This window comes from Piliocolobus tephrosceles, chromosome X (assembly GCF_002776525.5).
Source record: "Piliocolobus tephrosceles isolate RC106 chromosome X, ASM277652v3, whole genome shotgun sequence".
NCBI lineage: Eukaryota > Metazoa > Chordata > Mammalia > Primates > Cercopithecidae > Piliocolobus > Piliocolobus tephrosceles.
Window position 1 is genome coordinate 85,607,369 of NC_045455.1, and position 13,838 is coordinate 85,621,206.

The following is a 13,838-nucleotide window of genomic DNA, read 5'->3' on the forward strand; positions in this document are numbered from 1 at the left end:
TTTTGAGACGGAGTCTCACTCTGTCGCCCAGGCTGGAGTGCAGTGGCCCGATCTCGGCTCACTACAAGCTCCGCCTCCCAGGTTCACGCCATTCTCCTGCCTCAGCCTCCCGAGTAGCTGGGACTACAGGCGCCCGCCATCTCGCCCGGCTAGTTTTTTGTATTTTTAGTAGAGACGGGGTTTCACCGTGTAGACCAGGATGGTCTCGATCTCCTGACCTCGTGATCCACCCGTCTAGGCCTCCCAAAGTGCTGGGATTACAGGCTTGAGCCACCGCGCCCGGCCGAGACTCTGTCTTAAAAAAAAAAAAAAAAAAAAGATTCAGACATGAGACCATGAAACTGACTAGACTCACTATTGCATTGTTTATAGATGTTGCCAGACCGAAAGCCCCAAAGCAGCATGGTACCTTCCTAACACCTGGATTGGGAAATCTAGATTTTAGTAAAATAAATGGTGATACTTACAGAAGAAACGTTGGAGTTAGAGTATGCCAAAAAAAAAAAAAAAAAAAAAAAAAAGGAAGCATAGCCTGAAAGGTATTTAAAATGCATCTCCTTGCCCTGCCACACACAGAGGGGCACAGGGATGGGGCCCCGGTCTATGTGCAATCCCAGGCGCATCTTCTTCCTTGGGGTTCCTTGGGGTTCAGCCTGGTGTAGAAAGGAGTACTGGACCCTGAGCGCACACCCTAGGTCGTCTCCCATGGGAAACGGTCTGATGGGGTTTGGGATAGAGCGGACCCTGCTTCCTCTGGGTGAGACGAACTGCTCTCCTGAGGAAGGAGGGCTGAATGAAGAAACTAGACTGCTGAGGTAGGCCCCATTCCCCTCATGGCCAGCCAGGGTCCTGGGGCAGCTTCTCAGGGCAGTTTTAGCTCCTCTCTCAGCTTTTAATGTGAAAAAGAGAGATAAAACCTGATTAAGAAATGAGTGTACAGCAGCAGAGCTGTACACAGGAAACTGGTGCAAATGACCGTGACGTTGTACTGTATTTTCATCTTTCTTCTTTTCAGTTTTGCTCTGCAGCAAAAAATTGTAATGTTTATAATTTAAATATTAATAATGTAGCTGGTGGGCCAGATGCAATGGCTCACACCTGTCATCCCAGAACCCTGGGAGGCTGAGGTGGCAGGATTGCTTGAGGCTAGGAGTTTGAGACCAACCTGGGCAACAAAGTGAGATCTCCATCTCTACAAAAAATTTTTTTGAAAAATAGCTGGGCATAATGGTGCACGCCTATAGTCCCAGCTACTCAGGAGGCAGAAGTGGGAGGATCGTTTGAGATCAGGAGGTCGAGGTTGCAGTGAACCATGATCAGGCCCCTGCACTCCAGCCTGGGCAACAGAGCAAGACTGTCTCGAAACAACAACAACAAAATAATTCAGCTGGTATTCAGTAATACATGATACTTAAGTGGTCTGCCTTAAAAAAAAAAAAAAAAAACAACTTTTTAAACAACCCATACAGGTTGACAGGTCAACACTGAAGACTTTATGAAATAACAAGATTCACAGTGAATGAGAAGCACAATTATATTCTTCTTCTTTTTCAATTAAATTTGAAACACGCTTCAGCAAATATGTATGTGTCTTCCAGGTGGATGTTGCGTTTCAGGTTTCCTTTCTGTTGCCTACAGTGCTTTAAGTCTGCCAGAAATTCTCTTGAGAGAGAAGGAGATCTTAATGCAGAATATTAAGTCCTCCGCCTATCATCTCCATAAAGGCACGCCTACCTCTCTCCCAGGGGCATGAGAAATTGCTTTTGTGTGCAATTTGGAGAGGCGCTGGCATCCAGAAACAAAAGTGAAACAAACCAATGCCCTCAAGAGATAAGATAAAGAAGTACAAAGACCTAAAGAAGCACTGAGTTTTAAGTCACTGGTTTTAAGAAATAATTCAAGTTAAAGCTTTGGAGTCACTGCATTTGTGACGACTCTCACTTGACCACTTGCTAGTATGGGTATCCTTGGGCAAGTACCCAACCTCCTGTGCCTGAATTTCTCCATTTGTCAAATGGGCACAATCATACTGACTTTATAAGTTTTCACTGATGTGTGAGAATTTAATAAAAGAATCAATGGAAAATGCCTGCCATTTTGCTTGGCATTTGGTAACAGCTTAATACATTGTTAGCTGTTGCTTTTTTTTTTTGAGATGGGATCTCGCTATGTTGCCCAGGCTGGTCTTGAATTCCTGATCTCAAGGAATTTCTTGAATTCTGAACCTTGGAATCATCCAGGGGATTGATGCCTGGGTTCACCCAAGGAATTCTGATGGACTTGGTCTGGGTGTGGCTTGTGCTTTGGAAGTTTTCAAAGCATTCCTGGTGATTCTTAATGCTCAGCTAAGTTTGGAAACTAATGCTTTTTGGTGTTGTCCTAACCAAAAAGGCAAAGCGGATGTTTATAGTTCAGATCAAATTAAGGCAGTATGTATTTTGAGCTAATAATTTGACTCACTTTGCTGCATTAGCCACTCAAATTAGCCAAGCAACTATTTTTTTCACTGAATTTATAAGTTTTGGCTGATTTGACTAATTAAGCAAAAAGTTTGATTCCTTAAAATCATATGGCCACAAGCTCAAGTAAATTAAATTCACTGGGAACCAGCTATGACTGTGGGTATTTTGAACCATTATGATACATTAGGCATGCATTATTTCTTTCTTTATTTTTAGTTTTGAGATGGAGTCTCACTCTATTGCCTAGGCTGGAGTGCAATGGCGTGATCTCAACTTACTACAGCCTCTGCCTCCCAGGTTCAAGTGATTCTCACTACCCCAGCTTCCTGAGTAGCTGGGATTACAGATGCGTAGCACCTTGCCTGGCTAATTTTTCTACTTTTAGTAGAGACGGGGTTTCACCTTATTGGCCAGGTTGATATCGAACTCCTGACCTCGTGATCCGCCCACCTGGGCCTCCCGAAGTGCTGAGATTACAGGTGTGAGCCACCACGTCCGGTCTTAGGTAATGGATATTCCATTAAAATGCTGATACTTTTAGATGTATTTGATCGGTTCATCCAGTAAAAACTTGATTCTTCAAATGAATACAGCTACAGTCTAAAGGAAATTGAATTGGTTGGACATCAACTAGGCTTTTCAGTGTAATTTAGGATATAAATTACTATAGGAATACACATCATTTAATTCCTGCACATTTGCCAACAAAGTAGATGTTAAATCAAAATGCTATTGTTGGAATGAAACGGATGCTGCCTTGTCCTCTGATCTCATTCTGGGGACTTTTGAAGGTGTGTAGGTTGCTACTGAATTTGTACACCACTGTTGGTTTAGTACTAACCACCTCTTTTAAAAATTAATGAGCCTGTTGGTTAACTTAGTGCTTCAGGTCACACTGATCCATCAGATGAATCACAAGTGAGGTAGCACTCTCGGGCTCTATCAACTTCCTGTCAACATTTTCCGCTGGAGGCATGAAATGCTAGATTAGAAAAAGGCCCTGTCCCTTGTTGTCCAGAGTTCTGCATCTGGCCATGGACCTGGGGCATCAGGTGCTACTTTAACTAGTTGAGCAGAGCAAACCTTTCTGCTATGTATCCATAGTTGGACAAAACAGAAACAACCACTTGTCTCCAGACTCTAAAATATAAAACAGTAATCAGGCAATTATATGTGTACGGTTTATTTTCTCCACTGCAGAATAAGTTATTTGTTTATTAAATATGTATTTATAGGGGGCAAAAAAATAACACTGTTAGAACATGGGGAGCATACAAAAGTTATTTTAATTTCCTCTTTTATTTATTTATTTATTTATTTATTTTTGAAACAGAGTCTTTCTGTCACCCAGACTGGAGTGCAGTGGTGTGATCTCGGCTCACTGCAACCTCCGCCTCCTAGGTTCAAGAGATCCTTGTGCCTCAGCCTTCAGCTGGGACTACAGGTGCATGCCACCGCACATGGCTAATTTTTTTGTATTAGTCAGGCGACAGAGGTGGGAAGATTGCCTGAGACCAGGAGGTCAAGGATGTAGTGAGCTGAGTTCATACCACTGCACTCTAGCACGGGCAACAGAGCAAGACCCTGTCTCAGAAAAAAAAAAAAAAAAAAAAAAGCTGGGTGCTGTGGCTCATGTCTATAGTCCCAGAACTTTGGGAGGCCGAGGAGGGTTGATCACTCGAGCCCACGAGTTCAAGACCATCCTGAGAAACATGCCAAAACCTCATCTCTACAAAACATAAAAAAAAAAATTAGCCAGGCATGGTGGTGTGCCTATAGTCCCAGCTACTCAGGAGGCTTAGGGGGGATAATCCTTTGAGCCTGAGAGGTCAAGGCTACAGTGAACTGAGATCGTGACGCTGCACTCCAGCCTGGGCAACAGAGTGACACCGTCTCAAACAATAAAAAAAAAATGGTGCTTTAGGCAGCGTGTTCTGTGGTGTCCCAGCCATTGGAGGTAAAACACTCACTGGGGCTGGGTCAGCGTGGGGCAGGCAAAAAGGACCATAAGGGCAGGGTCCAAGAAGATTCCACAGGAATCAAGAGGATGATGGTAGTGTCACCAATTCCAGAACAATTGAAAAGATGCGCTGCTCATTTGAGAAAATGGGTCGCATCTTTAGCCTCTGCACATGTGATTTTAGGCTAATTTTCACAAGGCCGTTGAGACACTTGAAAACCTTTAGGTATTTTCATGCTCCTGGAGTGAGGATGCTCTATGGGTGGGTAGAGGTGGGTTATCTGTGTGGGTTTTATGCACTCCTCTTTACAGAGAGGTGGTAGCTGAACCAGGCAAGGAGCTTCCTGTCCTTTCTGACATATATTTGCTTAATGATCTCTGCCTGCACCCTGTAGAGTTTGAAGAGCAATGTACTAGAACCGTGTTTCTTCTGACATACTCTGGCTGTACAATGCACACACTTTCCGACAATATCCGCATCAGACACCTCTCTTCTGATTCTAGGCTCCCAGATTGCGGCTTTTGCGTTATCCTGTGAATTACCTGAATTGCCAGCTCTGGCTAGGCTGGCTTCTGAGCACAGCTTCCATCTCTCAGGCTATTGCTCTGTCCTGGCTCAGTCTGTCTTGTCCATACCACACTGGTTGTCGAACAGTTGATTGGTAAGGTTGCACTTGACTTATGAGAACCAGCTCAAACTGCTTATGACCCTAAAAGAGATTTGCTTAAAGAAGGTGTTACAACAATTAAGAATACATCAACACACACTTAGATTAAATATTTAGATAATGCATGCATTAAGCAAAGCACTGTTTTAGTTTGATGATAAAATCAGGATCAGCTAGTCACCTGATAACATTTCATAGCTGCTTAATTTATCAATGAAACTCACTGACTTCAATTTTCTAACCTTACACTTGTAAGAAAGACATTAATATTAAAGATTATAGTGATATCCAGTAGAGGAGAAGACAGTAATGAATAATTACTTCTTTATGCTTCAGTTGCTTTCCTAAATTACTTATGAAACAGCAACAAATACTACTAGTGCCATTGGGAAAGCTGACATTATCCATTTCTTATTTAACAATGGAGTCATTTAAAAAGGAAAAGAGAGAAAAAGGAGGCTGGGAGTGAGAAACTCATTACTGTATTTAATACAGACCTGGTATCTTTTTTTTTTTTTTTTTGGAGACGGAGTCTCGCTCTGTCGCCCAGGCTGGAGTGCAGTGGCGCAATATCGGCTCACTGCAAGTTCCGCCTCCAGGGTTCACACCATTCTCCTGCCCCAGTCTCCCGAGTAGCTGGGACTACAGGCACCCGCTACCATGCCCAGCTAATTTTTTGTATTTTTAGTCGAGACAGGGTTTCACCGTGTTAGCCAGGATGGTCTCAATCTCCTGACCTCGTGATCCACCTGCCTCGGCCTCCCAAAGTGCTGGGATTACAGGCGTGAGCCACCGCGCCCGGCCTTTTTTTTTTTTTGGAGACAAAGTCTCACTCAGTTGCCCAGGTTGGAGTGCAATGGTGCAATCTCTGCTCACTGCAACCTCTACTTCCCAGGTTCAAGCCATTCTCCTGCCTCAGCCTCCCAAGCAGCTGGGATTACAAGTGTCCACCACCATGCCTGGCTAATTTTTGTATTTTCTTAGAAGAGATGGGGTTTCAGCATGTCGGCCAGGCTGGTCTGGAACTCCTGATCTCAGGTGATCTGCCCGCCTTGGCTTCCCAAAGTGCTGGGACTACAGGTGTGTGCCACCGTGCCCGGCCAGATTCTGGTATCTTGAGAGGCTGCATGTTTGGATGAAGGATATCAAAAGCCACTAAGCAAGAGAATGGCATTTGTTGTCACCAAAGTAAACAATTTTTATTTCTGCTTTCCATATGCAGGCATATGAGTAAAGAAAACATGGCATATTGTATTTGTACATTTTGGGAAAACATGTAGCCTTATAATCATCATAATACGAAACACATCCCTTATGCTATTAAGTGTGTCATCACTGCTCTGGGAGTTCTGCATTAGCAAAGGAGATGGAAATTATTGGTTCTAAGAAATTTCAGCTCCAGTATGAATTCGGATATGGTCCAGATTGAAAGAACCACACCTAAATTGTCTCAGTTATGTGAAAATTTATTTTATAACTGTTTCCAGAGCATGTAGTTCAAATATCACTACTTATCAAATATAAACCTCATTGCCAGGAAATTTTCCTTGAGGCTGAGATTTTTTTAATTTTCTGATCTCTCTAGGGATGGCAATGTCTCCCGTCCTCCATAATCTCCAAGATTTTTTTCTGCCTGTCCAAAAGAGGAAAGTTTTGGTGGAGACAAAATCCGTGTCCCCAGATAAACATGCTCAAATGAATACATTTCTAGAAAGTTCATTAGCAAAAGTTCAGATAAATTGAGAGTATTTTTTTAGGAATTGTCATTTCCTTACACTCTGATAACATTTGTGCCTGCTAGATAAAATGTTTACAATAAACTTTGTAAATCTCCATATTTTGAGAAATCATTTGTGGCATTAAGACTGGAAATAGAAGAAATAAATGAAAATAAGAAATCATTGATAACGTCTATGAAGTCCTCAACAGTATGTGCTCAACAAATATTATAGGTTTTAGCATCATAATATTATTTGGGAATATTTGCATTTAATGAAAAATGCTACATATATATTTATAAATGTGAACACATATTTATATACAGCATAGGTATATATAAACAGAAAAGAGTCTGCCTTTCCTAATTGCCAGAAGTAATCTTTGCTTGGGAATTAATTCATTGCTGTTTGCTATTATTTCTTCTCCTGTACAGAGTTGGAAAGGAGAGCATACCAGTAGAGGTGTGAAATGGCTCATTTATTTGCATTAATTATTAACTTTGAAGCCTCACCAAAATTGTTCTAATCTTAGCATTGAAGCAACTTTGGTCCTTGATGAAATACCTAATCAACGAATTAAAATCACAAAACATGCTAAGAATGCCACTGTTACCATGTAATAATGGAATGGGAGAAGGGACTTCAGACATCATCCGGCATAATGCCTTCATTTCACAAGTGAGTAACCTGGGGCCCCAACAAGTAAGGGGACATGTCAGATGGGTCATTCCAAAACTTAAATTTTGCCTCCATACCCAGGCTCTGGCCAGCCATATTATCTGTAAGGCTTTTTACCCTTCTATAAAAACTAAGTCTGGCCGGGTATGGGGGCTCACGTCTGTAGTCTCAGCGCTTTGGGAGGCCGAGGCAGGCAGATCACTGAGGTCAGGAGATTGAGACCAGCCTGGCCAACATGGTGAAACTCTGTCTCTACTAAAAATAGAAAAATTAGCTGGGCGTGGTGGCTCACGCCTGCAATCCCAGCTACTCAGGAGGCTGAGGCAAGAGAAGTGCTTGAACTCGGGAGGTGGAGGTTGCAGTGAGCTGAGATCGTGCCACTGCACTCCAGCCTGGGTGACAGAGCGAGACTCAGTCCTGAGAAAACAAACAAACAACAACAACAACAAAAACTCAAAAAATACAACGAAACCAAGTCTATCTGATTATGTGAGTCTGTGTGACTCCATTACAGTTGCATTGGCCTCTTTGGCCTCTTGGGGCTGATGGCCTCGAATACTTCTCAAATACAGAGAAAACAAGGTGGTTCTAAAATGATGGAAAAGAACAGGCCCCAACAAGCATCTCTCCTTAACCTCACCTTTTCTGCTCTGCTGTTGTGGATATCCAAAAATATGTGGGCATTCAGGAATATTACCTCCCTTTAGGATAAAAAAGTCCATTGTTTTACTTCTGTTTTCTGAGTTTGTTGGTGGTGGTGGTGGGTTTTGTTTTTGTTTTTTTCCAGAGACAAGGTCTCTCTCTTTTGCCTAGGCTGGAGTGCAGTGGTGCCATCATAGTTCAATGCAGCCTCAAATTCCTGGGTTCCAGTGATGCTCTTGCCTTAGCCTCCTGAGTAGCTGGGACTATAGGCATGCACCACTAGGCCTCGCTAACGTTTTTTTTTTTTCCCCAGTGTTTTTAGAGATGGAGTTTTGCTGTGTTGTCCAGGCTGGTCTTGAACTCCTGGCCTCAAGTGGTCCTCCCACCTCAGCCTTCCAAAGTGCTGGGATTACAGGTGTGAGTCACTGCACCTGGCCACCAAGTATATTTTTAGATGAGGTTTTTGAAATAGGTCACGGAATACTCTCATATCTAGGCATAGAATTTTTAGTGATAATTGGTTATTGATGAGTTCAAGAAACCACTTCTCTCTGATTCTCATGTTCCAAATAGGTGGTCCAGTTGTGCAAATTAGCCTGAAACTACATATGCAGAGCCTAAAATGGGGTAAGGGTTGGAGGCTCCTCAAAGGCAGGGTGTGGGTCCCCTTTACAGTTTTCTCTCCAGGGCCAAGTGCAGCTTTTGGTCATTGGAGGTGTTCAATGAAGTTTGCCGCACAACTTAATGAAAGAGTAAACAAATTAAATTTCTGGTTCTCCGAGCTTTTCTTTTTATTTTTTTTGAGATGGAGTCTTGCTCTGTCACCCAGGCTAGAGTGCAGTGGCATGATCTCGGCTCACTGCAACCTCCGCCTCCCCAGTTCAAGTGATTCTCCTGCTTCAGCCTCACAAATAGCTGTGACTACAAGTGCCTGCCACCGCGCCCAGCTAATTATTGTATTTTCAGTAGAGACGGGGTTTCATCATCTTGGCCAGGCTGGTCTTGAACTGCTGACCTCGTGATCCACCCGCCTCAGACCCCCAAAGTGCTGGGATTACAGGCATGAGCCACCATGCCTGGCCTCTCCAAGCTTTTCATGGGAATAGAAGAGTATTTTACACACACAAGCAGGCATTTGTGTTTTCTTTTTTCTTCTTTTTTTTTTTTCTTTTGAGATGAGGTCTTGCTCTGTCATCCAGGCTAGGATATAGTGGCATAATCATGGTTCACTGCAGCCTCAACCTCCCAGGCTCAAGTGATCTTCTCACCTCAGCCTCTCAAGCAGTTGGGACCACAGGCATGTGCCACCACAGCTGGCAAACTTTTTTTGTATTTTTTATAGAGATGAGGGTCTCACTATGTTGCCCAGGCTGGTCTTGAACTCCTACACTCAAGTGATCCATCCACCTTGGCTTCTCAAAGTGCTGGGATTACGGACATTTGCGTTTTATGAAGTCGTGTCTCGCAAACTTGATGGTCTAGTGGCTACTTTGGTGAGTCCGAAAAATCAACCAAACAAAAAAACAGAAAACAAAAAACCCTTTTAAACTTTTCTATCCTTTTCTAATAGTCACTGCATAGCATCTTCCCACGTGTAAAGGTGTATCCTTTGAACTTTAGCAGGTGACGTGGGCATGAGTCTCTGTACCTCATGAATTCTTCAGAATTCTATGTCATTCTGAAATGTTGACCTATTTCTCTTGCTTACTGCTGAGGCCAGTAAACTAACTGTCTTAGCGCCTCACCTCTTGTGGAATATGTCTGGCAAAGCCCGTTTCCAAGTGTCTTGCATTAGTGGAGATGTGTGTTGTATGGTGTCCTCATCAAGAAAAAACACACGTTTGCTTGCTGAAATTTTAGACAATTTCCTTCTAACAAAAGCCCTTGCCTGCCTATCTTTATTTTTTATTTTTATTTTTATTTTTATTTTTTTGAGACGGACTCTCGCTCTGTCGCCCAGGCTGGAGTGCAGTGGCCGGATCTCAGCTCACTGCAAGCTCCGCCTCCTGGGTTCACGCCATTCTCCTGCCTCAGCCTCCCGAGTAGCTGGGACTACAGGCGCCCGCCACCTCGCCTGGCTAGTTTTTTGTATTTTTTAGTAGAGACGGGGTTTCACCGTGTTAGCCAGGCTGGTCTCGATCTCCTGACCTCATAATCCACCTGTCTCGGCCTCCCAAAGTGCTGGGATTACAGGCTTGAGCCACCGCGCCCGACCTCCTGCCTATCTTTAGAATCCCAGCCTGGGGTGAGCATGGTGGCTCACATCTGTAATCCTAGTGCTTTGGGAGGCTGAGGCAGGATGATCACTTGAGGCCAGAAGTTCGAGACCAGCCTGGACAATATAGTGAGACCCTGTCTCCACCAAAAATGTTTAAATTAGCCAGCATGGTGGCACGTGCCTGTAGTTCCAGCTGCTCTGGAGGCTGAGGCAGAAGGATCGTTTGAACCCAGGAGCTCAAGGTTACAGTGAGCTATGATCGTGCCACTGCACTGCACTCCAGCCTGTGCAACAGAGACCCTGTCTGTAAAATAAGTAAATACATAACTAAAAAATTAGAATCCCAGCCTGACTTGTGACTAAATTCGTTCACTAAGTGGTGAGAGATGCTAACATTAAGTGCTGGTATATATGCTGCTTCATAGATGGCCCTTCTGACAACCATATGTTGTGAAACTATTTGATGCATGTGGCCCACCAGCAGGAAAAGGCATTGTAGTCAGCACTGTCAAGAGATCAGGCAGAAGTGTAACATACGTATATTTTAAAGAAGGAGCAACAGTTGGGAATGGACAAAAGACACAGCCAGGGCACCCTCAGAAGCCTGTAATTATACTAGTAACCAAACCTTCACATAGGAGAGCTTATTTTCAGAGAAGTGAAACTGAATCTGAAGACACGTTTCTGAGACATGAATACTGAGATTGCTTTACCTAGGCATCGGCAATAAAACATCTTTATGTTGATCACATCCTTCCCAGAGACATCAGAAAAGAACATGACTCACCTCACTGGTGTAAAAAGGACACTCTGCGTCCCTTCTTAAAACCTTCCATGGTGTTGTTCCGCTTTTGGTTTTGAATTATAGAAAGATGAATATTTTTGTCCCTGAGCCAGGAAGGCTGTGTGCCACGTGTCTTTTACACAGCAGCTACACTTCACAAAAAAGTGTTTTTTTACCTGATTTTTCCTGTGGCATTTTAGAAATTTGCTCTGGACTTTCTAACATTCATTTCTTCTGTCCCCAAGGCACCATCACGAGTCAGTGGGAGGAAAAACATTAACTTCACTTAAGCCTGGAGAAAGGTCGAATGGCATGTGCAGAATCACACAGTGACTCAGAATACCTGCCTGGGCAGCTTCTTCATCTGTTAGAAGGTTCACTTTTCAAACAGCAAGAGATATTGATTCATTTTGGAAACCTCTTCTACTGTGTTTCTAAATGGTCAACCTCCAGATGAGGGGAGGAAATCACCCAGTTTTCACTAGCTACCACAAGCCAACACAGTGACCATAAAAGCTGGTAGAAAGATTGTTCCCTCAGGATAAATCTATAGTTGGTTATCATCATGCTTGAGAAGTGTTTTTGGAAGTGAGCTCAAGCTTTGGAAATTGATTTCATAGAGCAGGTCTATGTCCTCATGACCACCCCACCTGCACCCCAACACTGTCCCTGCAAGATGAATGCCTTGGAGGAGCAAGACCAACACCATTGCCCACCTGACGTTTAAAAATTTTCTCATATTTGGGCGAAAGCAGACTTCAAATATCTGGGTTACCACTTTTTCAGTCTTTTCTTAGATGCTTGCATTGTAGAAAAATGTTAGGTAGAGAATTAAGGCAATTTAACAATCACTTGCCACACTCCAGAAGTTTAGGATACCACCTTTAGGCCAGCTCATGTTTTTAATCAACTCATGACAACTGTTGGTTCTAAATGAAAAGTTTCCCTTTTTATTGTTTAGCTGTGGCTGAAATTTGCATTTTTCTCTGAATCAATAAAATAATCTTAGAAGTTGGTTGGCATCTTCTCAGATTTCCCTGCTCCTGTTGGGGCACAAAAATTCTTTCTGGTTCTACTTTACTCCTTGCATGTTAAGCAATCCTAGTTCCCTTACCTCTCCTGATCCTTTCCCCTCTCGCTCCAGCTGATGGCTCCTCTCTGATCCTGCTGGGAGGTTCCTGATTACATTCTCTGGGGGAGTTCAGAAATTTACTCTCACCAGTAGCCCTCACTCTCCAAAACAAAAACCAGACAACTCTTTGTTTGGTACTTTATTAAAAATGCTAAAAATAAAATAAAAGAAAAAAAGAAGCACAAAATGACTCATACACATTCCCCCAGACTAACAGGAGGAGTGACTCACCTTCCCTCCTCAGCTTGTATCACTCATGTCTTATGGATTAGGACATGGAATCATGTGTAGGTTTCTCTGCCACTTTCTAGAGCCAGTTAAATTCTAAGATCCTCAAAAGTTTAGTAGTCATAAACGATTATTAAATACCTGGGCATCAAATATGGTAATGAAATGAAAATATGTCTTCCATGAAGACACTGGCTATGACAATGACCAGAGAAGAAAATCCCTGGAATCTTAACATGGTGATTTCTCATTGCTCCCCAAGATGTGTGGGTTTCCCTTCACTGATGATACTCACACGAGCTACTCCTACTGCACATGACAAAAAGAACTCAAGAAGGCAAACTTTCTTTACAAGTTGAAGGTAAAAGGAGCTAGATTGATAATAGTTTCTATAAATTGATTTATCTTTTTGACAAGTTTAAAATATATACTTAAAATATAATTTATCAAATGCTTAATCTGCTGACTCCAGAGCCTGAAGTGCAGGGTGGGGTGGGGGTGGACAGCTGCCCACTACCCCAGCAGAGCAAGACTGCACGGGTGCGGCTCTCCCTCCCACACCCTTCTCTTCAGACACCCAAGGGGTCCCATGCACCCCTGGAATCACACAACTAGTTTCTACAGATTTTAGATATGAGAAATTATAGACACTGGCTTCAGTTATTCAAAAGCAAGAGCTTGGGTTTTTTGATCCTTTAATTAAAGTTCTTGTTCCAAAAAAATGTGTTCAAACACAACCTTTAACAGCTCAATTTCTAAAAATTATTTCATAAAAGGAGGATAGTGAACAATCCTCTATGTATATGTTCTACAGGACAAATCTTATCACCAATTACTAAAGCAGGAAAGTGCAGCTTGTCAAAAAGGCCTTACTGGAGAGGTGGTGGGGGATGGGGGATGGAGAATATGAAAATGTCATTAAGGATGAGAGCCTAGACACGATAAAAGATGCAGCACTTCAGAGCAGCCCAGCCAAAATGAGAGGTGGCAAAGTTACTTTTTTGTCTGAAATTTGCATTCGTTTCATTTCCTTTACAATGCCATCTGAATCCCTCCAAGCCACCTCACTTTCTGTTGTCTCCATTTCAGCCTAAAGACACCCCAATTATGGTGTGCATTCCAGGTATTTCAGTCAGTTTTCTTGGGATGGGGTGGGGAGACAGAGTTTTGCTCTTGTTGCCCAGGCTGGAGTGCAATGGCAATATCTGGGCTCACTGCAGCCTCTTGCCTCCAGGGTTCAAATGATTCTCCTGCCTAGCTGGGATTACAGGAGCCTGCCACCACACCCGACTAATTTTATTTATTTATTTATTTATTTATTTATTTATTTATTTATTTATTTATTTAT